Consider the following 27355-nt stretch of genomic DNA (forward strand, 5'->3'; position numbering starts at 1 on the left):
CATCTCAATATTGCACCTTCTAGAGGGTTTTTTATTCAGATGGAATTGCATAATAGAAATTAAAAATAAAAGTAGAAGTTAGAACAAATGTAGGAAGTTTGTAATGGACTATCAATTAATTTTTTGGAGCAAAACCAGGGGCACTTATGCCAGAAAAGGAAGAAAACACACACCAACCCTCCCTCCCCCTGAACCAACTCACAGAATCCTACAGTGCTCTGAAAACCTGAAAATGAATTCTCTCTGTTCACCTCTCATTCTGTGCACATGCTAAAAGAAATAAAAATCCGTTCAGCTTTGTTATGCAAATGATAGTGGGATACTTGGAGACACTTAGGTCTGTATTTCCTAAACGCCATGGAGCTGCAATGTTTCAGACCATCTTGGGAGTGGCAAGTGGATGAAATAACAGCGAGGAAATACTGTGGCTTACAGGATCTGCTGCCTAAATGCTACATATATAAACTTGAACACTATCAGTGAAGTCCACTGAAGTCCAAGGGCTACAATGATTTCTGCAGTGGCATCAGTGTGTCTGTGGGCTGGAACAACAAAGTCCCTTGCAGGAGCTGGTAAATGGGCAGAGGTTACACAGTCCCTCTGACCTTCTGCCTGACACTACAAGACTCAGGCTGCAAAACTGTGTCTGAAGCACACAATCAGAGGATGAGACTGTCTCCTGATGCAGATTTCAGCATGGCCCAGGCTGTGATGTGCTGCTGGGGGTCAGGGCCAGCTGGGTCTGTGCTTCCCAAGCCATGAGCCCATGGCTCTGTGCAGAGTTAGCACAAGGATCAAGGTAAGTATTCCCAAGCATGGAAGCATGGCAAATCCCATAGAGAAATACAACCTGAGATTAAACTCCCCTAACTAACTCTCAAATCTCCGTCCTTTAAATGTGCTAAGCCTCCAGCCCTGCATTCATCTAAGCAGTATGGCTCTCCGTGAAGAAACATTGCGCTCGGCTCTGACTCCATGGGGGACAGAACCACCATTCCCACAGCAATCAGAAAATGAGAGACATATGAGGACATAGTTCAGGCCTGAGAAAACCTTGCCCTAATTGCTGATTACTAAAGTACCATAATGTGCTAGAGAAGAAAGGATTCCTGAGAACATCAGGACAGGACATTAGCAGATTAATATTAATCTCTAGAGTTCCAGATTCATTTCCTGTCCATGCTAATGTCTTTTTGATTACTGCAGAAAACAATCACACAAAAAAGTTCAATTACAAACATGAGAAGAGACTTAAAATATTAACATTTTTGAAGCTTTCAACCAAATATGTTTAATTAAATGAAAACCTAGGCTAATGCAACGTTAAAGTTGAGATTTTAATTGTGCAAAGGTCATGGAGTTTAGCATAAAAGTTCATCAGTACATCTAATCATACTGTGCCAAATTTTGTTCTCAGTTACACTGGCATAAACTTACAATATCTTTACTTTAGTAAGTAAAGGTTGCTATATTTTCATGCTACATCAGTGTGCATAAATATTAGGACTTTCTCACAATGTATGCAACACACAAAGCATTTACATGTGTACTAAAAGGCACACTGTAGACATGAGACAAAGCATAGTTGAATTTAATTACATTGTCTATGCAGAAGTTCAATAAAAAAAAGAAGAAAAAAAGCACTGCCTTTTCAATTGCACAAGACTTTATCACTTGTCAAATTACTGCACATTGTCCAGGACAGCACGAAGAAAAATTATATCCAATGCCTGCAAGACAGCAGAAGTATATGCAGTGTCCTGTTGCACAAGCAATATCTGAATCTTCACACTGAGTTAGCGTCATTGCACAACTAAAGGCCTATATTCAAAAGACGGCCTCATTTTGTCTATCTACCCTTGCACTGTGTAGTCAGACTTGCATATGCAGTGCCAGCTATCCACCAGAACCACAAGGGACTGAGCTGTTGTTTTCCTGCAGAGAACAATGTGCTGAACTCCAAAAGCTTTTGCACCCATAAATAGTCCTGTTTGTGAGCTCAGTGCAGCAAACAAGTGTGCTTGCCTGCACAAAACTGCATGTGAACAAACTTTGCTTGAAGCCTGTCTAAAAATCTGGTATAAAATGTCCTCATTCTCTTTTAAAAGACAACATAATTTAAAACAGGAGAAAACCGAATAATAATGCACTTTATTGGAATAAGTAGGTCATCAAAAAATAAATGCGCCTACGTTTATTGGAACGTCTAGTCCTCATAAATGGCTTAATGGATTTTTTTTAACCTTACTGAAACATTATTCACCTCTGAGCTTAGAACAAGCTTGAGAAATTTCAGCCAAAAAGGTAATTGTTTCAGAAAGTTATAAACCACCAAAGATAGGGGACTTGCAATAAAAGTGCTGTCTCAACCATAACTACAATAAATACAGCTAATGAATAAATGTGGTCTGGCAAGAACAAATAAAATATGAAAAGTGTAATGTGGCCTGCACAAAATGCAGGAAGGTAATTGAGTGAGTAAATGCCAAATGAAGGATGATCCTGTCTTCCGTAGAATTCATCTCAGTGCAAGATTCAGTGAAGGACCACAGGACCCAAAAGCAAGATAGCTACATTTTGAAGTGAAGGAAAACCTCTCCTCATTTATTAACAGCAGTTGTCTCCAGAGCCTGCAAGCAAAAATGATGCATCAAAGATCACATATTTGAACTCCCTGCACTGGTTATGTCTAGCTGAAACACTGACAAGACCCTATCTTCTTTCTCTTCTGCAGCTTCCCGTGCTCAAACAGTACCAATCTGCACAAATACCCACACAGTCCTTCCAGATGTAGCTCCTTATGTGGCAACCCTCAAACCTAACTCCTGCCTTAGACATCTGGGGTGTCTGCAGTATGATCATGCGTACACATCACATCCTTGTGCTCTAGACCTGTACAGACAGACAGACTCAGGCACTGCTTCCCAACAACTTTATCATCTTATGACACAGTCACAAGTGCCTGTCTATATACATACATGCCCATTCTCAAAAATCCCATACAAAATTGGATTTCAACTGCCACTGTAAACAACCAGGTGTGCATTCCCTAGTGCCATCTAGATACCACCAACATTTTCCTCCACCAATAGTTTTTGAGAAATAGAGTGTAGAAATCTTGAGAGAAAAGCTAATCCTACATCACCTGGATTCCAGATATGCAGACAGAAAATTACAAAAAAGCATCAATATGACCACTGATTCTCCCTTGAAATCCGGCCACATCCATACTTCAGCGTGACCTGTTTTAGTTCAGCTGTGGAATGTGGTACTTCAATTAAAATGTCGTTCTCCCCATCCTAAGGCGTCATTTGAGGAGGATTTGGCAACTGAGAGAGGTGTTGTTTATTCCTCAGCTGCCTGGATGTTATAAACTTCTCCACCAAAATAAACTAACAAAATCAAACAAATTCCCAACTGTGATAAACTATAACAAGTTGCTCAACTTGTGAAATTGTGAGTGAAAAGGAATTAGAACTCCGTTTCACAGCTGATATTTATACCTTCCAGGTAGGGAAGTCAAGGGAGAATTTGAATGAGGAAAAGGTGGTGGAGCCCGTGTATTATCTCAACCTTTACAAGAAAGATGCTGGACCATCATTTCTTTAGACAATTCTGCTGAACTTCCTGTATTGCAGAAAAAGAAAAGTACATAACAATATAACCCACAATTGCCTTAATGAGTGTTGTACTAGCAAACAGTGCCACAGTTATTTAAATATGAAAGCTTTGGTTCAGTCAAGGTATTCCTCAAATCCTACACGTAAGCAGCCTTTTGCAGGTGTTTTACCAGCTAAAATCCCACAGATTCTGTAATTCACTCTGCCATACACTGCGTAGAACACCACCTTCATCTCTGAAAAACGTGCATTGTCAGAGAACTAAACTGACTCTGTCAAACAAAGTCTAGGAAGAAATGTAATTCAATGCTCATGTTGCAAATGTACGTTTTCAATTAAAAGGTGCCCAAAACCTATTTCTTGCTATTTTTAGGAGTTCCAAATTGCCATTAATGTGATTTAAGGCACAGTGAACTTGGTGGGAATTTCTCTATTAACCCAACATTTTTAATGTGGTCCTTTTGGAAAATATCAGCAAATAAAAAAGACATATATGAAATCATGGTATGTTATTTCATCTTTTAACTATTTCCTATAGCATGCCACGTAAAGCATTTCCAAAACACTTTCCAAACTATGAAAACTCCCAAATTCTTGCAAAATGTCAAGTGTGTTGAATTCCTCCTTGTGTAACTGCAAGTATTCTATTGCTATTTGACAGAGTTACTTAGCTGGACAATCTCTGTATTTTTGCTTCAGTCACTAGAATAAGGGTGTCTACAGCTTTGCAATTTTTAGATTCAGATTTGTTTCCGGGTTTTTCTAGATATTTTTATATGTACTGAGATATTTTGCAATTCAAAAACCCCAAAGAACGAGACCTGTTACAAGTAGTAACATTTCCATTTGATTTGGTTTAAAAATCTGTGTTTGAAACTTTAGAACATCAACAGCCCTGCAGAAATAGTTAACAACACACAGGGCTAAAGCTCTTACTTTCATGAATTATCACAAACAAAGGGCTGGATATTTTCAAAGTGTAACTTAGCATGTTTCAACTAAGATCTAAATAATCATACTGATTTTACAACATCTAAAAATGTGGCCAGACATTCTTTTGGCTAGTCGATATGCTATTTCAACAGCTTGGTGTTCTATCATTTCCTTCTTGCTTGATACTTAGAGCCATCTTTTCCCGATCAGTGTCACTAAATGTACCATTTGGAAGCACGTAATAGTCAAAACACAGCATAAAGGAGAGCTTTTCTCTCTGCCTGGACTGGTGACGTAGGTATCTCCTTCTGAGGGGCTGTTTATCAAGCCAAGCTATGCTGACTGTTGGATGGCTCAAGTTCCCATTGCAGCTGATGTGTCTGCTCAGTATTTTGGTGTGAACGTGAAGCCCACAGTAAGCCTGCCATCCTTCAGCTGCAGCTCATCCCTGCTCAGCAAGCACAGCACGATGACAACACTGTGGCTCCCAGTGCTCATTGTACAGGCTTTCTCTACCCTTTGCAAAGTCGGTTCAAATTTCATATTTTCCTATCTCACTCTTATTTATGCCCTCTTCTCAATACTTTTGTGCTTCTTCGTGCTTTGAAAGAAGCAGGCCATATCCCATCCTCACATGCTTCATACAGGAGAAGCCTGGAGGGCACTCACAACTCGGGTGGGCGAGCTGGCAAGCCTTGGAGGTGGCAACAAAGATCTTTAGAGAAATTCTTATAATCAAACATAACAGCAGGCAGCGACCAGAATTTTAAAAGGCACCCAGTGCCAAAGGAACGACCCTAACCTGCTAATGTACTCTTGAAAGTACCTTCAGGCAATCAGTGACATCTTTAAACATCTAAATGCTTTTGATAATCTGGCATCCAACAATTAGATCCCTCCACTGCAGAGTCCTGGAGATAGGAAAAGTGACAACAGTATGCATGTGTTGCCAAATGCAACACACAAAACCCTGCTGTAAGGGTTGACATTTATCTCTCATCCTGAATATCAAGGTATGATCCAGAGAGGCTACACTGTCCATCATGCACCAATACAATGTCTGGTTCTAGGTACCAGATCATCCCTACATGCTACAGAAATAACTGCAATCTATTTCTTTTCTGTATGAAGTGAGGGTGTTTGTGGAGCTCCAGACATTATTTGCCCAAGGCAAAATTTCCGTTTACTTCACGGGTTCAGAAAGCATTGTTCATTTACTTTAGTATTGTTCATTTGCTTTATTGTAAGCATTTGTTCCAGTTTCAAAATATAGCAAATCTAAGAATTAGGAAATATGCCTAGTCAGTCAGATGTCTGGGTATCACCAAAAATTGGGATGGCAGACCATTTTGAATTCCTGTTTTACAGAAAAAAATCACTGGCCAGGAAATTGTTTCCTTTAGCAAATGATGTTTGCAATTCAAAGGATCAAGCGAAAAGTAAAACAAAAAAAGGAACAAAGCCTAAAAAACAATGATTAGTTCACATAAGCAAATGGTTAAACCCAGTCAGAAATCGGTGTTGCTCTCCAGTTTCATTTGATTCTGCTCTCTAAAAAAGAGCACTGGGCTCTTCTCTTACAAAGAGTTAACTACCAGCTATTCCTGAAGCATTATGAGAGTGAAGAAAGGATTCAGGAGAGCTTTCTTCTCTGAACCTCTTTATTTATCTGACTGGGATCAGGTATAACACTGTCATCAGCACTTGCTCAGCTCTGAACTCCCGGGTGCATCGTGCCCACTGGCATCTCCAGACTCCCAAGGGGGATGACTGTCTGTTGAAGAGCAGTGCCAGCCTCCTCCTCTTCCCCCATTCGTACGCTGCCCCTCTCTGAAGCAGGTGCAAAGAATGGTAGTCAGCGTGTTTGCTCCCCATGAGCCTGCTGCAGGCAGACAGAAAAGCCTGGAAATCCCTCCAGTAACCCTCCTGGGGGAGAATGAGAATTTAGCCAAGTGCACTTAAGACCAAAATTGTTGCAGAAAGGAGACACATACACTTGTTAAAATCCGTCTGTAACATTCCCTCTCATCCTCCTCTTACTGTGGACCGATCTGGATTTCTAAAGAGTATAATTATGTCTTGCACAATGATTATGAGCTTTGGGAGCTCTCAGAGAAAATTTCCTCACTGCACATGTGGCCATTGGCTGACATACCAAACACATATCACTCTATTTTTTTTTTTAACTCTGCATTTGGCTGAAAGAAAGAGGCCAAAGAAAAAGGACAGACGCCCAAGCCCAGGCCCAGGTTCTGCACAAACCGGATGTGTCCTGAAAGCCAAAGGGAAGAGCCATTAGAATGGCTTTTGTTTTCAAATGCTCCTGTTCCTCTACCTTCCCACTACCAACAGCAGGACATCTAATCCATCTGTACATTACCAAAAGACTCTACACCAAGGATTATTGACAGATTCTTGATCTACCCCACTTATTTAATGTTTTCCTTTAACAGCCATATGAAATAGATTCTGTCTTCCCTAAGGCAGATGCTTGAAATTCACTGTAAGCACATGCAGTGACATCAAGGTTTACAATCATTGTGAAGCTACCTGGAAGCTTTAAAAAACTCCATTGACTGACAAAATGCTAGCAGCAAAAATTACTGTAATACACTATCCTCCTCTCTGAATGCATCACTGATGGGCTGGACATGAACTTTGTCAATGGGAGATGTCTTTGTACTGAGTACAATTAATGTTTTTATTAAAAAAGTATTCCCTGAATGGGGGAACACATTGTCCTCTCATGTGAAAATGGCACCACTATTTATCACAAATGATACAGCCAGTCAAGAATAAAAGAAATTATTTCACCTGCAAGCTGTGAAAATTTCAAGGCATGTAAAAAATAGCATCAGTCAGCTTGCACAGCTGAGGGTAATGGACATCATCTTTTTCCCATCCCAGTCACCATCTTTCCCATTTCCAAAGGGCTTCCAAAGATGAAAATGAACTTGACAATCATTCTGCAAGGCAAACTGATCCTGATTCTTCCAGTCACTTTGTAATTCACTACAGATGGCAAGAGTGAGATGTTTACTGGCTGGCAGGTAACGAGCCTCGTTGTAGATAATAGTGATGGACGGGCAATCTCTCCTGCTGACAAGGAGGCAACTCAACATGGGCACATGGCATTCATCCATGACTTCATGGAAAAGGATAGCTGTGACAATGTACACAGGTTGTGAACTACCCACCTCTGTTAATGTCAGCATGCAGCTACACTTAAGCCTTTCCAGTTCACATTTAAGTAGCATAGAATTGATCCTGATTGTCCATGAAAGCAGAACAGTCATATTTGTGACCTAATGTTTACTCTTCTATAAGAAGAAATTTGATCTGTTTAAACATCTAGATATTCCCTCTTCCCAGGTAATGCCATTCATCACAGCTGTCAGTGCTTCTTTAAAGGAGAAATGACCCTCAGGCGCAGTATAAAACTCTGTGGAAGAACTACACACACCTTTGCCAAAAGAACAAATAGCTCCTTTTTTTTTTTCCATTGGGCTTGTATACACTTTGTGAAAGGCCTACACACGCTGAATTACAAATCAGTATTTCCATTTCCCCACCCCCATATAAAGCAACTCGTATTAAGACCTACACACTGCCCTGTTTTATTTTTAATCTCAGACATAAGGGTAGTGGATTTGGACAAGCTCAGCCATTTGATGAGATATACTTAAGCAGCTGGTTCCAAGGGAAAATCACAGTAATTCAGAAATGCAACAGAAGATAACAGAAAAGCTCTAACTCCGTTTCTCCTCTCCCTTTAACTTTATGAAGTAAAAATAAAAAAACTGTCACACTCTCAACCAAATACCACTGATGTTTTTTTGTTTCACCAGAATATATTCCTCCTGAACAAAGTGCGTATAGCTAATATTAACAAAATAAACATTTTAAAAATGCATTTGTTTACACACATATATGTAAATATACACACATTTAAACACGGATATTGTTATTCTACTGATAGAAACTTGGTCTGAGTTTTCCTCTTCAGAATTGAACATCTTTTACCTCCTTCCCTGGTGAAATCTGATCATTTGTACTGCACCCGGGCTTCAAGACGTGATAAACGATCCCAGTGCTATGCAAGTTTCATCCAAAACCTGTCTCTTCATAGATTCACTCCACATATTCTTTCTACTTTAAAGACTCATGTGATCATCGCTTTGATCCCTTCTCCCTCAGCTCTATTAGGGGCACCATCTCTTCAGGGCTTGCAGCTTATAAAGAGACCACCATATTTTGATATGCCTTTGATGTTGTCTTCCAAAGTATCTTTGATTTTTTAGTTCTGTTCAACTCTTTCACCATTAACCTTGATTTCACTTAGGAATTAATAGATCTATAGTTTCATTGGAAGGCTAATTTAGAAATTCTGTTTTCTCTGGCACTGTTTTTCCCCTCTTAGCTAGAAAGGTAGGGGAAACAGTACAAAGAAACTGACCAGTGCTTAAAAAAAAACCAAAAGAAACTATAGATAAGCTAATACTTTTCTTGAGTTTTGAGTTGTTCTTTTCGAGCAAGTCTCTTACTGAATCATTAAGCTGCCAGCAAATGAAGCGGTTCTGCAGGATGGTAATGAGCCACACAGACCCTTCACATGGCCATGGTGACTGAGAGCTGTTACTAATGGATGACTACTCACTAGGACTGGGATCTCAGTCCTGTGCTTGAAGACTGTCTCCACACAGGACACTTGCATTTCTCCTTCTTTTGACACTCAGCAAAGATGCTGAAACCATAGAGGCCAAAGGAACCATATAATTTGAAGTAAACTAAACAATAGAGCAGCAAAACACATTCTCAAGAGGAGAAACTGGCACTGTCTTTCAAGTCTCTTTAGTAGGTATTTTCAATTTTTAGTTTATGATAGTTGAAATTTATTCCCCCTCCTCAGGCACCACTAACTGTGACTGAAGATTCATTTTGCTGGTATAAAGAGACAGATGAAGGGTAAAACCAGGTCAGTCATATACCCATGCACATTCCCCCCACCCCCAGATTTATTTATACACCCTAACTACGTTCAGGTGACATTCAGATGCATTTCAGGTTCTTGAAAAAAAAAAAACAGCTTCTGTAGATAGAGCTTTGTATCTCACTGTGCCTTCCCTTCATTTAAAATGATCCTGCTTTTCCTCCACGACATTGTTTAGTCCCTATTTTTCTGGGGAACAACTTGGTAGAATTTATCCTCTCTCCTCAGTTAAATACAATTGCTTCTGATGAAGACAAACGCACGAAGTGCTCGCAGCAGCTGGCATGGGCAAACCCATCCTTTGCAGTAACTGCATAGGGCCATCACTGCAGCCTGTTGCCTTTGCTAAGGCACCACCACACAGTTGAAGGGTTCCTTCCCAAGAGCACTCGTAACGCTGCCACAATTATCGTTCTGGGCTAACACTCTAACACCTTACCCTTGGGACACGCAGAGCTTCTGATAAGACGCTGTGATGAGAGAATCCAAATGCAGCTCATCAGATCCGTGCCCTCTCCAGCGATCCCTCCTATCACTCCTCACACTTGCTATCTCAAACATCTTTGGCACAGAAGCACAGGCTGGGCGCTACATGACCCGTTCACAGCACTTCTCACCCTCCACGCTTAAGTGCGCAGTCTCACGTCGTAGCAAGAGAGTCCCAGCCCGGGCTCTCCGCGTAGCCCCGTGGCCCGGCACAGCTCCGACTGTATCACGCCTTTCCCAGAATCTTAGGCCCGCTGGAAAGCATTCAGCATTGAGAGGACCCATCTTTATGCTGATAACACTAAAATATAAAATAATGCCAACAGCTGGTGCTACAAATGGCTTTTAAAAACGATGTTCATTCACTAAAATTCCTCTTGCTACTTTTGACATGAAACACGCAGTCTCTAATTATTCTGATCAAGACGGTGAAATACAAAAACAAACTTTAATTGTGTTTAACAGATATTTAATCAGGACTCACTGAACTACAGATTAAAGCTGAAATTCATAAACCATAATTACCCAATTGTCGCAAGCTTTTTGGTCCACATTCTGCTTCCGTCTGGGCGTCTGGCACTTTGCCCCGAATTTCTTTTAGTGTCTTCTCAGTTTCATTGCTGTTCATGTTTTCCAGCAGAGATTTAGCACAGATTATAAAATATCTGTTCTTGGCAACTTTATTAGTTGTTTTTTCTTAAAAAGATTATATCCCACCTATCCCCATTCTGGGGCTGAATGAACAGGCATATATACCATGGGTATTTTTTGTCATGAGCTGTCCTTCCCAACTGCCAGGGTAATCACCCGTCCTGCTCTGGGCCTGATTCCCTGACCATGGCCCTGCCACCAGAGCATCGCCTGGGTATTGCTTTGAGTGTGCCATGCAATGTAACTACCATGAATTACTCCTTCTTTTCTCCAGAGACAGAACTGGGTGAATACTGTTTCCTGTTCTGGTAGGGGCTTTTTTAATGCGCTTGATGATCTTTATTTATATTTAAGAAGACATGATAAAAGAAGTACGCTTCCCATGGGAAGTAGGGGGTGGTAAGGTACACATTAACCACCAGTTCCTCAGGGATGTAACTGCACGGGTTCAGACTGCCTCCCAAGCAAGTGACAGATTGTTCTTTAGCATGGAGACAATGATTGTGCCAGAGAAGCTTGGCTGTTGACTGCAGTTTTCTGGGGTTCTCCACACATTGTGTGCAGGTGATGTTGGTACCTCTATGGCAAGGATCCCCTCCCCAGAAAGCATTCTCAGGACCTTGCAAGGGAAGGTTATCTGGCCTTTCAGACACAGGAAAAACAGCTTAACAAACTGTGGGTCAAGGTGGTGAAAACAACAACACTTCACCTCATCAGAACAGGGAAGGGGGTTCCACACACCCAACCTGCTCTGTTATGGGGAAACACGGAATTCGTCTCAGCCTTAATGCCTCAGAAATTTGTGCCATGAGACAGAATGGAGGGAGATATGGAAAACCTGACAGTGTGGAAGAAGGGATCTTAGTTCTCTGTTAAGGTACAAAAAAAAGTGAGCTTGATTAAAGACCAGGGTGGCCTTCTATGTGTACTTGCTCTTGCTTTTTCTCTCAATAGCTGGAGTGCTCTTGAAGAATTCCTAGTCTAGGGGAAAATGTATGGAACCACACTGAAGTTCTAGCAGAGGTGCTAGACCTTCATGGCCATTCATAAAGCTTAAACAATTTGCTGACAATAAGTATGAGAATAGAGGCTGAACCTTTACCTATTTATTTGGACCTGTTCTTAGCTAGCGTGCAAAACATGTATGTCTTTTCTTTTTCTCTTTTGCATCTTCCAGAAATTTTCATCATCATCAAAAAAATAATTAATGCATTTATTTCTATCATGGTCATTATGCCCTATATCCACTTTCACTTCTTTTGAAGAGCCAGGCAGTGAACCAGTCACATACCTTCTTCATCAGCTCCTCCAGAGCAAGTCCTAAACAAGAAGCAGCCTACCACCTTAGTAGTCACTGCTGCATGTATATCAAACTGGTTTTTATTTGTTTGCTTCTGAAAACTCCTCTAAGCTTTCATGACTTGACAGTCTCTGCAAGAACCCATATCTCACATTTCACAGCAGTCAGATACCAGCATGTGAACACAGAGAGACAGGGAGAAGTATGCTATTTCTTTTGTTTCTTTTTGTACAGAAGCAAGATTTGATTCTTTCTGTCAGCCACACAGTCTGAAGTCCAGTCACAGTTCAGTCTTTCCAGCCTGTGCAGAAGTCTCACAAGAACACAGGATGGCTGATGACTTGCCATACATTGCAAGCCTGATTTTTCACAGGCAAATTGTTTTCCAGTTTGGCACAGGTGTTTGTCCAAGGGTTTCAAGCTCTGTATTTACACAGTGATAAAGAAATTGCCATCCAGTGTTAGTGTCATTTTTCATTCAGACTGTTCCTCTGAAAACAGCCTACAGCCTTTGAGATGTAAAATGTATCGTTTTAATGTAGTCAAGGTCCCTGCCTGCAACATTGCTAAATCTATTTAGCAGATTCTTCCTGCTATAATCTGTCCCCAGACCTGAAGAAGCTCAGTGATTTTAAGTATTTTAAGCTAATGATAATGGTTAGTGCTGAGAACAGATGTACCTGGCTGTGGTGTGATCTATTCTATTAGACTGTTAGGAGCTGTGTATTCATATTGACTTAACATTTTATGTCTATTTTCAAGGTGTGATGGCTGCATGGGGCATAGTTTGGTTTTTTGCCCTCACACATGATGTATTGTCTGTCTGTGCTTTTGATACATGGCGACTGCATGGAAGGATGAAGAACACGTGCCTGTTTGTTCTGATGCTTTCCCAAGATTTTGTAAGTCTATTTTTGCTGTCCACTGGCACAATTATGGGAAGCAATAATGTTTACCTGTATTCACACTAGACCTGAACCCAGGAGACAGTTGCACAGATTAGATGTGCATGCAGAGAGTTTGATGACTATGCTACGTATTACAGAAATTTACTTTCCCTGGTGTGCAGGCATTGTGCATGACTGAATTCCCTATGACTGGTGGTTGCACTGATAACATGCCAGGTAGAAGCTGTTTTACTATTCTTCTCTATCCACAACACAACAGAGTGTAAAACTCCTCAGTTGTGTCAATAAATGGTGCTTCACTTCCCTTCATCACATTGAAGTGAAATTTCCACTGAGAAAGATTTTGCTGATCATATTGGAGGCTTGGTCTTGCCATTCACAAACATCTGCTATTGCTGCCCTCTGGGGACAATGTGCTATTTTGGGCTGTGATGTAGAGGAGGTTTTGTATCTGAAGACCTCACCATGGTCTTCCAAAAACTAAGCAAACCCTTCCTGCTTACATGGACCCCGATCTTCTGCTAGTGGGGGTCACAGTTCAGCTCTTGCAGAATAAATGCAACCTTAACTGTTCCACATTATCACTGTGCAACAGGAGATCTGTCTACTGAAAATGAATGCAGCCTCCTTGAAGAAATCTCATGCCACTTCTTCCCTGTGAGGATCCAGAAAGCAGACACAAATGGAAATCCAGGTGAGGCTCTGGCAGAGGCACCATTTCCACACTGACTAAATGAAGGGGACTTTTAAAAGAAGATACAAAAATTAAAAATCCAAAACCATTTTAACAACCCTAATCGTGGACAGGTTGAGAGATGTGCAAACACATGACAAGACACAAGATCTCAAGAAACATTTAAACTACTATCCTGCTCTGGAAGGATTAATTGAAGCTGCCAAAGTGCTGTTCTGGACCAGCATATCACCAGTTCAAGTCCAGAACAATACTTCGAGCAGTTCTTGTGCTACAGAGCAGTGCAGTGATGTGCTACAGTGCTAGAAACAAGAGGTTAAAAGGTTAAATTCAGAAGCCTAATTTTCTCTGATAGTTTGGCCAACTTGACTAAAGCAGAGCCCAACTAAATGACAGGCACTGTGAGATTAATTCTATAGCTTCATGTCTCTTAATCAAAGAATGACAGCAGTATCAAAAATTTAATTTTCATTTCAGTACAAGCAACCGTTACTCATATGTAACTGATACACATTCTCTCCAATCCCTAAACCATGTCCTGGGCCCTTTGTGTCTTTGAAAATAGGAATGCATTCTTATGAAAATATTACACGCTAAATACCTAGGACAATGCTTCATAAAGCAGGTAACTTTACTATGAAAAGAAAGAATATAATCTAATTCTGACCGTTGAGGTTCTTTCTGCCTATACATTAATTTATTTTTTCTCTCATTACCCCATTTCCCTCCTAAGCCCATGTATCACAGAAGTCAATTTGCCCTGCATAGCCCCTCAGAACATGTTCTATAAACACCTTCCCTTTTCCCAAAACCCTCTTTCCCCTGACAGGACTTTCTACAGATGAATAGGGAGAAAAGGCCTACCATCTGACATTTAATAAGCATCTCAAAGAGAATACACACAAAGTGCATTAAGATTTTCTCTCTGGTACTCAAAATGAGGTGGATGCTGTTAGCCCACTGCTAGGGGATTGGTCTGTATCTGAAACTGGGATCTCTGTTTCTGCAGCCAGTACAGCCACTTCTCTGTTACATTTTACATTCCAGATAATAAGGTTCATATTTTTGGTTTGGGAAGAAAACATCTTTGCTGGAAGTCATGATTGCAGAATTGGGTATTCCTTAATAAAAAACAAACAAACAAAACAACTTAAGTGGCAGTAATCTGGGATCCTACACACTGAGACACGACACTGTACCAGCTATGCTCAGCTCACATTTTTAAGGCATGTTTCTCAGCTATGATGTTAAGAAATTTTTACAGCTTAGGTTTTAAGTGCAAAATGCTGTTGATAGAATTTAAACTGAAGTTCATGATGCCAAATACCATATGAGAGGCTCTAAAATTGCCCCCTTACCTTACATTACTCTGGTGATTCTGCTCACCTCCCATTTGTTTCTTATATGCACGTGTTACCTGGGTGTATTAGACATGGGTCTTTGCAAGAGGCAGCCTGGACTCAGCCAGCAGCACCTTTTAAACAACAACCAATAACAGGGACCAGAAGCATCACCTGGAAACTGCAAAATTCATGACCATAGCCTCTCTGGCAAAGAGAATAGCCCTGCAGGACCACCCCAGGCAAGGGGCGGCACGGGGGTGATTCGGGTAGACCAGCAGCTAAAGGAACATGTGGGGGCAGTGGGAGAGGAGCAAGGTGTTGGGGGGTGCTTCCGAATTACAACAGGCCTCAAGGCAAAATCAAAAGAGGCAAAGAGACATCTTTCTACACCTCCCAGCACAGAGCCCCTGCAAGGCAGTGATTTCATCTGCACACCCAGGCAAAGGACTGAATTTCTTCTCCTCACAAGGACCACAGCCCACAGAGCAGGAGTGAGGAGAACGAGGTGCATGATAACAAGGGCAACAGAAGAGACATGAAACAGACAACTGTTTTCTACCCCAAAGTCTAACATGAGAGGTAAAATCCTCAGCTTCTTTAAACATCATTAGACATGAGCTCTCTCCAGCAGGCAGCGAGGCCAGAGGTCCTCGCACGCCGATGGAGCAAGTGGCAAAGCTGGCACTGCAGCTAGCTGAGCCAGGACCTGGTCACAAACACCACATATGTGCTGTCTGGCAGGGAAGGTGATCCATGGCTTGCAAGATACCTGAACATCTGCCTTTTCCCACTTAGTTGTGCCAATTACCACCGGTGGCAACTTGTGGACCAGAACTAAACCAAACCCAACTGACTCCACGACAGGTAAGGGACCAGGGGGAAGATGCTGCCACACCCACAGTGTAATGCAGGGAAGATGGTGCTATTCTGTTAAGCAAAGAGGAATTGCTTATGTAACCGCAAAGAAAAAATTTGAAAATGTCAAAAGCCTATTCTAACATGAGGGAGAAAGGAAAGCATTCATTAATTTCTAATAACAGTCTTTATTCTTGTAACAAACTTTATAAACTGACCAGACTTCACTTGTAATCTGTTTGTCAACCCAGCACTCTGAAGAAACTTTTTATAAGGTAGGAGAAAATCCCAAATTATTAAAAATAACCCCAGGCTGTGCTTTCAGGTTTTGGTTTGAATCCAGTACCCGCAAGAGAAACCTTTCAACAGAAAGCACCAATGAATTCTCATGGAATAGCTACAGGATAAGGACACATATTTCCAGTAAAAGCTGGCCTTTCTTTCCCCTCTTCCCAATCTCCTTATTCCCAAAAGATACCAAGAAAATAGAAGATTGTTGGGATTTCTATAAGAAGATTTGGCAGGTTTTTCATATTTGTTTAGACTGTAAGATACAATTTGAATTTGGGTCTTGCCTCTCTCTCTCTGAGAAGAAAAATGAGTTATTTGTTCTCTGAGTAAGTATTTGTTATTAGTGGATCAGACATGGATAAGGTATATTATTACAACCACGTTTGTTAGGTATGATTTACATTGTTTGCTGCATATCATCTTAGGCTGTCTTTAATTTTGTTATACTTTAGGGGTTTTTTGTTTGGGTTTATGCATTTAGTCACAGTTGGTTGTGTTTTGAACTTTGAAAAAAATTAATACAAAGGAAATTAAAAAAAGAAAAAGAAAATATTTTCAAAATGATGTGGAAATCAAATCTATCCCTGAGTAATTTGATTTGTAGGAAATGGAGAGCAAAGCATTACAAAGCATTACAAACAGAATGCCTTGAAGTGCATCATAATTACTTACATGTGCAAATACATTCTAGGTTTAGGAATTCAGCTAATAATAATCATAATAATTCTATGCCCTTATACCAGGTCTTTCAGCCAAGCTTCTCCAGGTTTGTGTAAGCAATCATTAACTAATGCCTGGGTACCCACAAGGACTCTGCTGCCCTTATGGATGGAGAAATGGGGTCAAAAGCTCTCCAGAGTCAAGGACAAACTGTAAGTCAGTCTACAAGTGGGAGACAAATGCAGATGATCATCTTCTAACTACAAGTGGATCAGAGGAGCAGGAATTTGTAGCTGATCTGACATTATTACAGCTTTGTGGCTCTCTAAGAATGAAGGAGTGCAACAAACATACATCTTATACCTTCTGTTCCACAAAGTCTAAAGGTTGAAAATTGACACAAACCAGATCCATGTTCCATCCTTGGTGGAACACTGGTATATACAAAAACCTACCAGTGTTTTGTATCAAAGCACAAAGATTAACAAATTTGCTTTGTTTGGAACAGTTTACCAGTGCAAATAGTTTTCATCTGAGGCTTGACAAATGGTTTTCAGACTAGGCATCCTTTGTGGAAATCTGGGTTGAATGTGGAAGAAATCTGGAAAAGGGTAGCCTAAAATGTTCAATTGTTATACAGAGTCCCAAACACCAATTTCATGCTTGTAGACTATTCTCACATTGATCTCTCAAGTTTTAAGAGATCTTAACAAAAATCTGAGTATGCCATATTACCCAAAAGCTTTTCCACAATTCCAGGCTGTAAAGAAAGGCTGGATTTTACACTCTTCTGCTGTTTAATTCCATGCCACTTCCTACATGCGCTCCTACATTGCTCTCTCTCACAACTCATGAGAGGAATCCACAGTTTCTGCAGCCCAGGCCCTTAACACTGCATCCTTATTTTACAAGAATATATGTTTTCATGCTTTTCTAGATGACCAAAATCCTAAAATGCCAAATATTTCTGCTGTTTCATTTAGTCATGCAATAATTTTAATGCTTTGAACTAGTACCTGCTGAAATAGCAGTAAGTTACTGACCCATACAGACAATCAACTGCCTGTTTGAGGGGTTTGACATTCACACATCCCATTTTCTCTTAGCATCCATTTCTATGCTCCCTGTAGCTGCAACAAGAAAGTGTGTCTCCGTACATTTTTATTACCTGTTATGCTTTACACTAATAAAAACACTGGATATTATTTATTTGTCTGGCTGACTGACAAAGCCAGGCATCAAAGCATCATTCCAGTGTCACATACTTCAACGCTCTAATCTTTCAGAACTTGTAAAGCAATCTCTTACGGCGCTTTGCGGGCTGTGAGATCACCCTGACAAACTGTGATAATGTTGGCAATCTCCAAATGGGTGTTCATTTGCAATCTTACTACAGAGGAATTGCTATGTTTCCAAATTTGAGGGCTTGACATAATCTCTCTTCACAAAGCTATCAGGGTCTGTCATAAGGCTGTCTGTGACCCAGGGATTTTATGGGGTCAATATCCATCCCCAGTGAAACCTCATTGCAAGCAGTGGGATTACCTAGAGTATGACTTTCTCTATCTATTTGCTTTCTTTCCCTTTATTTAAAATACCCCTTCTTTGTATTATATTTTTTGAAGTGCAAACAACACCTACTCATAACATCAGAGCCAGGCAGGGGAGACTGCTCCTCCAAATCATGGCCAGTTTCTTACAGTTCATGCCAAACCCTCTGCTCCCCTCATCACACTGAGCGACTGAGAAACAATGCAAATGTCAGGTCAAGCTACAGAGCTATTGCCATCATCTCTTCCCTTCCGTATGCTCCCAGCACTGGCAGTCTCTGGGCTGCAGTCCACAGGATATCCACAATTATGGCCCAGATTGAGGGAGGGGTAGAAAAGCGATGGTACTCTGCCAATTATGTCAGAACCTAAACTTGATCCATTTTAAAACTGAAGCTGGGGACTGTGGGATAGCATTGTGTTTGCTATAATTTGTGTAAGGAAAAGAAAATAATTTAGCATCTCAAAAAAAAAAAAAGGAAAAAGAGTTAGAGCAGACCTAATAAATGTTTTATAATTGCCTCTGAACCTTATCTTTAAGTAAAGACAATGCTATCTGGACATAGAAAGAAGATTTTCAAAATTCCAAAGACAGTTGAACACCTCCAGAAAAAACGAGACAGGGAGTGTCAGGCTTCACCATATTCATGAGGGCCACACAACTGCCAGTGAAGTAATTTTGTTTTGAAATGACTTAGGATTCCTTTAGAAAAGCTGGGAACATAGGATGGAAATAGAAAACTAAAAAAAGTGCATCCAGTGTTTCAAAATACTCTCCCTGCACAACACCCTTTCCCTGCTATCATCTCCTGAGGCAAATTTCCCAGGCAGTTCCTCACACTTTCTGAAAGATGCTCCCCAAATCCTGCTGAGGGAGGGGGTGAGCAGCTGGAACCTGGCCATGGTGGGGTCAGAAAGCCCATGCCAGGCAGAGGCACTGGAGCACAAGCTGAGATTGACATTCTGGCTTAGATACTCTGCTGTATTTATGTTGGGATGTTTTGCTATGTTTACTATGGTTTTATGAACGAAGTTCTCTGTCTTGGATTATTCCATCTAATCAAAACAAAAGTAGCTAAAGATGCACCACACTTTGTTTTGTCCCCATTTAAGCTATTTTCTGCATTTTATTCTCTGTGAAAAGGAAAGTCAGTGTCACTATCCAACTTCAGGAATAAGGACCTAGCTGCAATGCTACTGAGAAACTTTGGAATCCAAATAAATTCCAAACTTCTATTTTGGCCTGAATTTACAGCAAACTTGCTCCTGCTTTCAAAATGCCTACTGCTTTTACCAGGAGCAGCAATTATTCCTCATGTCTCCTTAATCTTTCAGAAAAGAATGCACAGCCCTGGAAGCCCAAGGTAAAGGTTTTAATGTGTGTACTACCTTGCTGAAGTCAGTAGGTTGCATGGATATGAAAAAAAAGGCTGTAAAGTACAACGATCCACAGGCTTCAAAAGGTTAAGCAGCTTCACCAATACAAACACTGCAGCTGGGACAGTCCTGAACAGAGCAATGCAACTGGTATGTGCTTTTCCTTCCTAAAAATTTTTTCTTGAGGGTGAGTGTTTTCATTTTACAGTAAATGGAAAACTGTTGACTGGTACACTAGTTTTTATTTGACTCTTTTCTACAAAAAGCTATTTTAAGGACAAAACAGTCAAACCAAAGAGCCCTACCTCTCTGCTAGTGCCACTTCAGAAGGTTTTTGCTAGCCACAGCTGAATTACAGCAATGTTTCCCCTTTTTAAACTTCATGTTTTTCTATTTTCAACATTGACAACAAAATTTTCCGAAAAATAAAGAAAACAGACTGTCACTGGTAGATCAGTATTTATAGATGGAAAGAACACAGAAACATTTTAAATTTGCCTTAAACAAGGAGGCTTATACCATGACAGCAACTTATAATGTAATTAATTTGTCTTATAAATTGCATTCCTGGGCATATCCCTAAAAATTAATTAGGTTAGAGAGGGAAGGAAAACAAATTGAACACTCCTTAAAACTCCAGGAAATAATAAGTTTTAAACACAGCAGTGTCAAAAATTTCATTATAAAGTTCTTCTCTCCACTTCCCCTACTCTTTCCAGGGAGACCAAGATCCTCAGATTGAGAATCATTCTGGCACACCAAGGTCAAGGAAACAATATACATTCAAATATAGAACATTTCTGAAATTGAAGATTTTGCAATCAGCTCTGCCTTTCCAGACTGCACATTCCCTGTAAGAGTTCTGAAATATAACTTACTAAAGACATTCATTGTGCTCGTGTGGCTTTAAACACAAAGCTACAGTCAGAAGATGTGGACATGGTACATTCATCATACAACAGAGAAAAGCAAAGGGGAGGATGGCAGAAGAAAACAATAAGAATTTTAGACAAATTTTAATATTGGCCAAACTCATCCTCAGCTCGAAACGCTGAAGGTTTCTCTGTTCATTAGTTTCTCTACAGTTTAGGCAAAAAGGAATTTGGCCATGTACTTTTTCTGTAGCGCCCTGTCTTCATTTTGTGCAAGAAACAGCACTTAGGTTTTTTCACTCTTCTCAACACAGTTCATGGGATTGGAAGTGCTGGTACACATATACAAAATCCACGACATTTTCTGATTCCATTTGTAACATAAATTAAGTTTTGTACTTCCTGATGCCTGTGCCACCTTCCAGGACCGAGGGAAGAAACAAAAGACAACAAAATGCAGGGAAGTAACTGAGTTGATGGTGCTTTACCATTGAAACTTTAACAGACTGCACTAATGTATAACTCCACAGTACAGACTTCACCTGGATCATGTGAGGGCACGAGATGCCATTTCTGCCAGCCCTTCTATGTGTTAACACTAGCAGCAAGGAACAAAAGGTATCAGATAAGGCACAGAGCTTGCTGCTAGAAGTCAACACATCAAAATATATTTTTAAAACTTCATCAGAGAATTTATAATGGATCCGTGCTTTGCATTTTGAGGTGACAGAGTTCTCGATCTGGTAGAAAGTTCCCAAAGCTCAATTTACTACATTGTCAAAATATAGCCTGAGGGGACAATCTGACTTAGAGCATCTTTATGACTGGTGATGAAAGAACCTCGCTTGGCTTTTAGATCCCAAGTTTGGCTCAAGACAGTGCAGTAGAGAACAGAACATCTTCTATTTTATGCTGGGTGTTCACAGTGTTCCTCTTCAGCACAGAATTAGGTTTTACTCTATAGAATTCTCACACAGCTCGCTGATGGGTTAGAATTCACACCTTCAGATTTTGGGGATATACTTCACACCCTGCATTGTTACTGCTACTAAAGATACAGATTACACTGTCCTCATGTCATTGTAGCATCTGTAACGGAAATCTTTAGAAAATTCAGGGAAAAACTGCATCTTTTACAAGGCCACAGCATGTCTTATTCAGCCTTGGAGAGACTTCAGAGCACAGTAACCGCATTAATTGGACATTATATGGACAGCCAAGTAAAGCTCAGTTACTGTGCAGATTTTACTGCTCTTTGTCATGTTGCTTCAAAACACATTTCATGTTTTAACCAGTCATATATACATATGAAAGCATTTCGCAACACTGGACAATGCTACAGATTCACAGGAAATAATTGTTTCACAAACATGAGGCAATCTGCACAAACATAAATAGTGTGGCCCAAATCTGTTCTAAATTATGGTTGTGCAAACCCATGAAAGTCAACTAGTACCACTAACAGAATAGGACACATAAGAGCATGTAAAAGTATAAAATATGGCTCTACCATTCAGCTATTCATGGTCCAAACCCTGCCAGCCTGCCAGCACTTATATTCTACTATTTTACCAGCATGGCTTTACAGGAAATAAGAAAAATTATGGGATTTCTAGTTCTCTCATGCACTGGAGGACACAAGTCCAAGAACATATGGGCTTAAATGTGTCAGCATCCTACATCACTCTTGTTTGAAGAATGTTATTAATTTTTGTGGGTGGAGTCCAAAATTGTAATGCCATATTAACACACAGTGGCTGTTTCTGTAATGCGTATGTCACAGGGAGCATATGTGTAGCAGTTCAAGGATAGCATTTTAACTTGATTTCAAGTGGTTTTCTGAATTGTAATACCCTCAAAAGATGAAGCACTGATGCTGCCGGCAGGGTATTTCACAACTTTTGTCTTCACAGTTTCATCCAGTCACCTCAATTGTGACCTCCAGGATATCATGCTATTGCAGATCTGGACTCCACACAAAGCTGTTTCAACAAATCTCATTTTTCTCTCTAATACACAGCATGTGACTTCAGGATTGGTATTTTCAATGCTGAACTGAGTTGTACGAGTGATGCATGCTACTCCAGGCAAAAAGCAAGACTAATAGCACAAGATTCTTTGCCATGCTGGCTCTAACTGAATTTCAGTCCCAACCTTCTCCAATGAATTAGCCTCTTTACCAAACTCGCAGGTACAGACAGATACTGTGGGAATCAGCCGTGTAACTGTTCCAACTGGATACAGTGAGGAAAGTATTGCCAAAGGCTTTTCGGCTGCAACCCAACAGGTGGTTTGGCACCGAGATTTCTACCTGTTTGTGGTTTTCATCTCTGGTTTCAAGACAGAAAATGAGATTATACCTTTCAATGCTGCATCTCAAGCAGGCTGTATGCAGAGCAAGGTTTCATTCCAACACAATCTCTCTCTCTCTCGCAAAGTTGAGGAAAACTGCCAACCACTGCTGCTCTTGACATCAACATGCGATGCAGATGTCAGGAAAGGGAAAAGAGAAAAGAGAGAAGAAAAAAGGAAAATAAAACTGTAAGTTTTATGTAAACAAGAAACTGTACTAAATGGCTACATCTAAGGAAAACAAAAAGTACTGGCTTTCATATAAGGAAACCAATAAACAAAACCTTGGAACAGCTTAATCTAAGAGGTTGTGGGTTTTTTTAACCAGCAGTTTTTTTGTTTGTTTGTTTGGGGTTTTTTAGTTTATTAGAATTTTTGTTTACATTTAGTTCCAGGAGATAAAATATCTTTACGTGATAAAGGGATAATATAAAAGAAACAAATCTATCACAGCATCAAAACTAACTACTCCATTACTCAGAGAAGAGTCTAAGCACCTTTAACAAACACCCTGAAAAGCAGCAGAAGCACTCATAACATATGTTCTTGCCTGCAAATAGCCCACAGTGCAAGAGGTGGGTTTCATTTTCAGATTTTAAAGCCTTCTGCATAGGCCTAACTCTGCCTTTGTTGAAGGCAGTGTTAACACACACTGAATGCAGAAAGAACCAAATGTGGGTAACTGCATATTTCAAAAAATCACACCCAATATGTTCAACTGATGCCATCATTTCCTGAGGACAAGAGTAGGCTATGGAATACTACAAACAATAGAGAGCAGAAGTCTAAAGCAAGCTTCCCAGAACGAAGAAAGTATATTTCAATACTTTTTCACAGATAATTGGGAATGTGCATCTTCAAAATAATAGTCAAGAGCAGGTAAAGACTGCCAGGAGATGCTTACTGTGACAGAAGTCTCAGTGCCTTTTCATAAAATAAGAGCTCTTCAAAGCAAGTCCCAACAGCCATTAAGAGAGCAGTCAGTGAATCCGTGCTTTTTGGATTAAAGCAAGAAAAGAAAGAAAATGAAAGTGCTTCTCCACAAACAAAGATGTAATGAGAATGACTTCAATACATCAGCATTTGAGCCATCAAATGGGCCCACATTCACCGACGCACAGAAAAGTAGAATGACCAGCAAAAACTTTGCTTTGCCCCAGTAAAACCATTTCAAGAAGTTGTATGTACTAATTTGCCAACGGAAGATGAGAGCCTCATAATAAAACTGTATTAAATCATTTATACTAAGAAAGACTAAGCTGAAGGGAAAATGGAACTATCTTATCATGATGATATAATCACTTGAGGGAAAAGGACCCCAAAGTGTTCTATTCTTGAGTTGGAAGAATCAGTGAAGTGTGTCTTTTTTCCTTATGTGAAGAGCTTTCCACAAAAACACACCTTTCAGATAAACAAAACAGAATTTTTTCTTCAACTACCTGGAAAAAGGAGGGGGAAAAAGAGAGTAATGAGTCTTTCAGAACCAGCAGTTGGCAAATATTTATTTGACTTTTCTTGGGTAAAACAGTTATTCCCCAAGAAAATTTTCATTTCAAGAAAAAACATTTCCACTGAAAAGATCAGTCTTATGAAAAAACATCTGGCCATGGCTACAAAGGATAAGACCACTGTCTTCAGCCAGGGGGAGGTGAATGCCAAGGCCAGTGGACTGGGTCTGCCACAGTCCTCTTGCAGAATCATGGGCACAACACCTCCATTTGCTGTGATGTTTGCTCTGCTCCAGTTTTTTGCCTACGCAGAGCTTCCCCTCTTCAGGGCAGGAACCGTCTCTCACCGCATGTTGTGCACAGCCTACTGCAACACGTGTGCTTGATGACTTTTAGCACTACAGCATCAACAGTGCCTTTTCCTCCTACAGCAGCTACTCCCCAATATCAAGATGAGGAGAAAAATGTGACCTATGTCTGCAACACATTGCTAATCAAACACTTTTGTATAGCATGGGGATGTGGGGGGATGCCTTTTCACCACAGAACTAATCAGGGTTTATACACACAAAATCAGTAAACTATATAGTTCAGTCTTGTGATCTGTGTTCCAAGCTGCCAGAAATAAGGCAGGAAAGAGGGGTGGGGAAGGGGGGGTAGGGGGGAAGCATCTCCTGTGTTCATAATGAAAGAAGAGAGATGACTGGACTGAGAGCTGATGAGGTTACAAGGCAACAGCAGTGCCATGAGTTGTTTGGGCTTAAAGCCAGATGTCTTGTATTTCCTTTGATTGTTTCTAAATAATTAATGGTATTAATTTCATCATGTGACCCACCCACCCCCCTTTTAGTATTTGGCTCTGTGTACTAACACTAAATATAAAGGAGGAAAACGGTACTGTCTATAGCATACTGCATGCTGATGCTGTGTGTTTGGACTGCAGCAACAGCTGATACTCACGTCCCTAGGATTCTATATTCCACAGCACTCACACAGTGTTTGCACGAAGGAGACGGAGTAGTATCCTTCATTCTCCAACCATAAACCAACTCAACTATGGCATATGGACACTGCATGTTTGAAGTAGTAAAAGAGAGGGTACATCGCTCCCTCTCCGCCCACACTAAGATGAACCTGCCACTACTATTTCACGTAACGCTTTCTGGCAAACTCCCAGTTTTCAGTCATGCTGGTTTGCTTGAAAGAAACACTCAGAGGAGACTCTGCTTGTCTTGCTGTTCGAACAAACAAAATAATCACGCATCTTGAGTTAATGGCCCAAAGCTTAATGAAGATCATAGAAAAGAGGCTGCCTGTGATGGGAGCATTCCCTTCTGACTTAGCCACATAAGCCACTGCTGTTGGCAAAAGGAAATGGATTATGAGGAAAGTAAGTAGGCCTGAGCTCTGGTCTAGACAAACCTTTGCCTGGTACTGTAGCAGTAAGCGCACAAAGAGAACAGTAACAACCAGAAATAAAAATTTCACTTCTCCACAATTTTGTACCCCAGGCCACTGGCACCAACATCAGGAGGACCTGTGTTTCTTTTTCACGGGAATGTTTGGGTTGAGTGCTAGGACCACTGGAATCTAACAGTGGAGCTCCTGAACAAAGAAAGACTAGTAGAGGCAGACCCCTATATGCATGATTCTGTGATATGTACTAAGGAAAAATGCCTGCCCACCCTCCTGAATATTGCAGCCTACTTTCAGCTCCCCATGTCAAGTCTCCACCTATCTTATCTACCTTTTTTCCTACCACATTCTCCTTATCTTGAATCCTGTGGTATCTACCACAGAATCATAATCATAGAATCGTCTGAGTTGGAAGGGACCCTTAAAGGTCATCTAGTCCATCCCTCCTAAAGCGAGCAGGGATCCCTCTCTTCAACCAGATCAGCTTGCTCAGAACTCTGTCCAATCTGATCTTGAATACTTCCAGGGATGAGGCACCCACCACCTCTCTTAACAACCTGTTTCAGTGCTTTATTCACCATCAGATATTCACCATCAGCCATATATTAAATGGGGCAGCTGGGAGGTAATGGAGAAAGAAATCTGACAGCTTGGAGCAGACCCTTGTTTTGTCCAGTAATGCCCCAGACTTCTGAAGGTAAGGACTGAGTAATATGAGGCCCTCACAGATGTCAAAAGAAGTTTCCAGAAGTCTGCATAAAGCCAACCTCACCAAAGCATACTTGTGGGGAGTCAGAGAGGGCTTGGTCATTTCTTAGATTTTATCCATGGCTCCCTAGTTGGGTGTCATTCTGCAGCTGAACTATCAGACCAAGACTGGCGCATTGTACAGTGACAACTCTTCAGTCAAGGGAAAGTGAAACTTAAAGAATTCTCCACTAGAAAGCCTGATCCTAATCTTCAAGGACTTGACCCTGAGATTAGGCCAGCTGGTTAGAGTATAGTGCTAGTAATACCTAGATTGTGGGTTTAATCCCTCTGTGGGCCCTTCACTTAAGAGTTGGACTTGATGATCCTTGTGGGCCCCTCCCAACTCAGAAAATTCTGTAACTTCTGTAAATTTTGACTTGGCAGTCAAGGCCTAGCAATCCTAAGGCACATTCCTCCCCCACACACCCACTACAGGTTCATAGGAAGAAGTCTGTCTCATTACATGAAGATCATATGAGAAGTACACCTGAGCCCTTCAGCTGGGACTGGAGCAGCACCAAAACCAGCATTGGCCCTGCACACCGCAGAGAAATCACCTGGAGGGAGCATCACCACTGCCAAATCACAGCATGAGGCACTGCAGACAGGGTGGCAGAGTGCTCTGGGAGCCACAGCTAAGGCTGTACTGCAAGAAAAAGCAGGATGAATACCACACTGGCTGTGCTGGGAAGAAAACATCTCCCCCTCTACTTAGAGGGGGAGATGTTTTAGAGCTTCTTTAACATGGTTATAAGGCTGAATAAATTTATGGGTTTATTGCTCATGGACACATGCAAACAGAGAAAACACCAAACCAGATTAGTGAAAGAAGCTGAGGAAGAGTAACATACAGCCAAAC

The 27355-nt window shown here is 40.8% G+C and overlaps 1 protein-coding gene across 4 annotated transcripts in view; it reads right to left on the minus strand.

Moving 5' to 3' along the window:
* The window catches only part of ZBTB20 (zinc finger and BTB domain containing 20), a 444040-nt gene that overhangs the window by 138093 nt on the left and 278592 nt on the right, over positions 1 to 27355 (minus strand). For all 4 annotated transcript variants that reach the window (XM_031056601.1, XM_031056598.1, XM_031056600.1 and 1 more), the window contains exon 5: positions 22891 to 22991. The gene's annotated coding sequence lies outside the window, so the exon portion shown is untranslated. The remainder of the gene's footprint in view (positions 1 to 22890; positions 22992 to 27355) is intronic.

Source organism: Geospiza fortis, unplaced genomic scaffold, assembly GCF_000277835.1.
Source record: "Geospiza fortis unplaced genomic scaffold, GeoFor_1.0 scaffold1, whole genome shotgun sequence".
Classification (NCBI taxonomy): Eukaryota; Metazoa; Chordata; class Aves; order Passeriformes; family Thraupidae; genus Geospiza; species Geospiza fortis.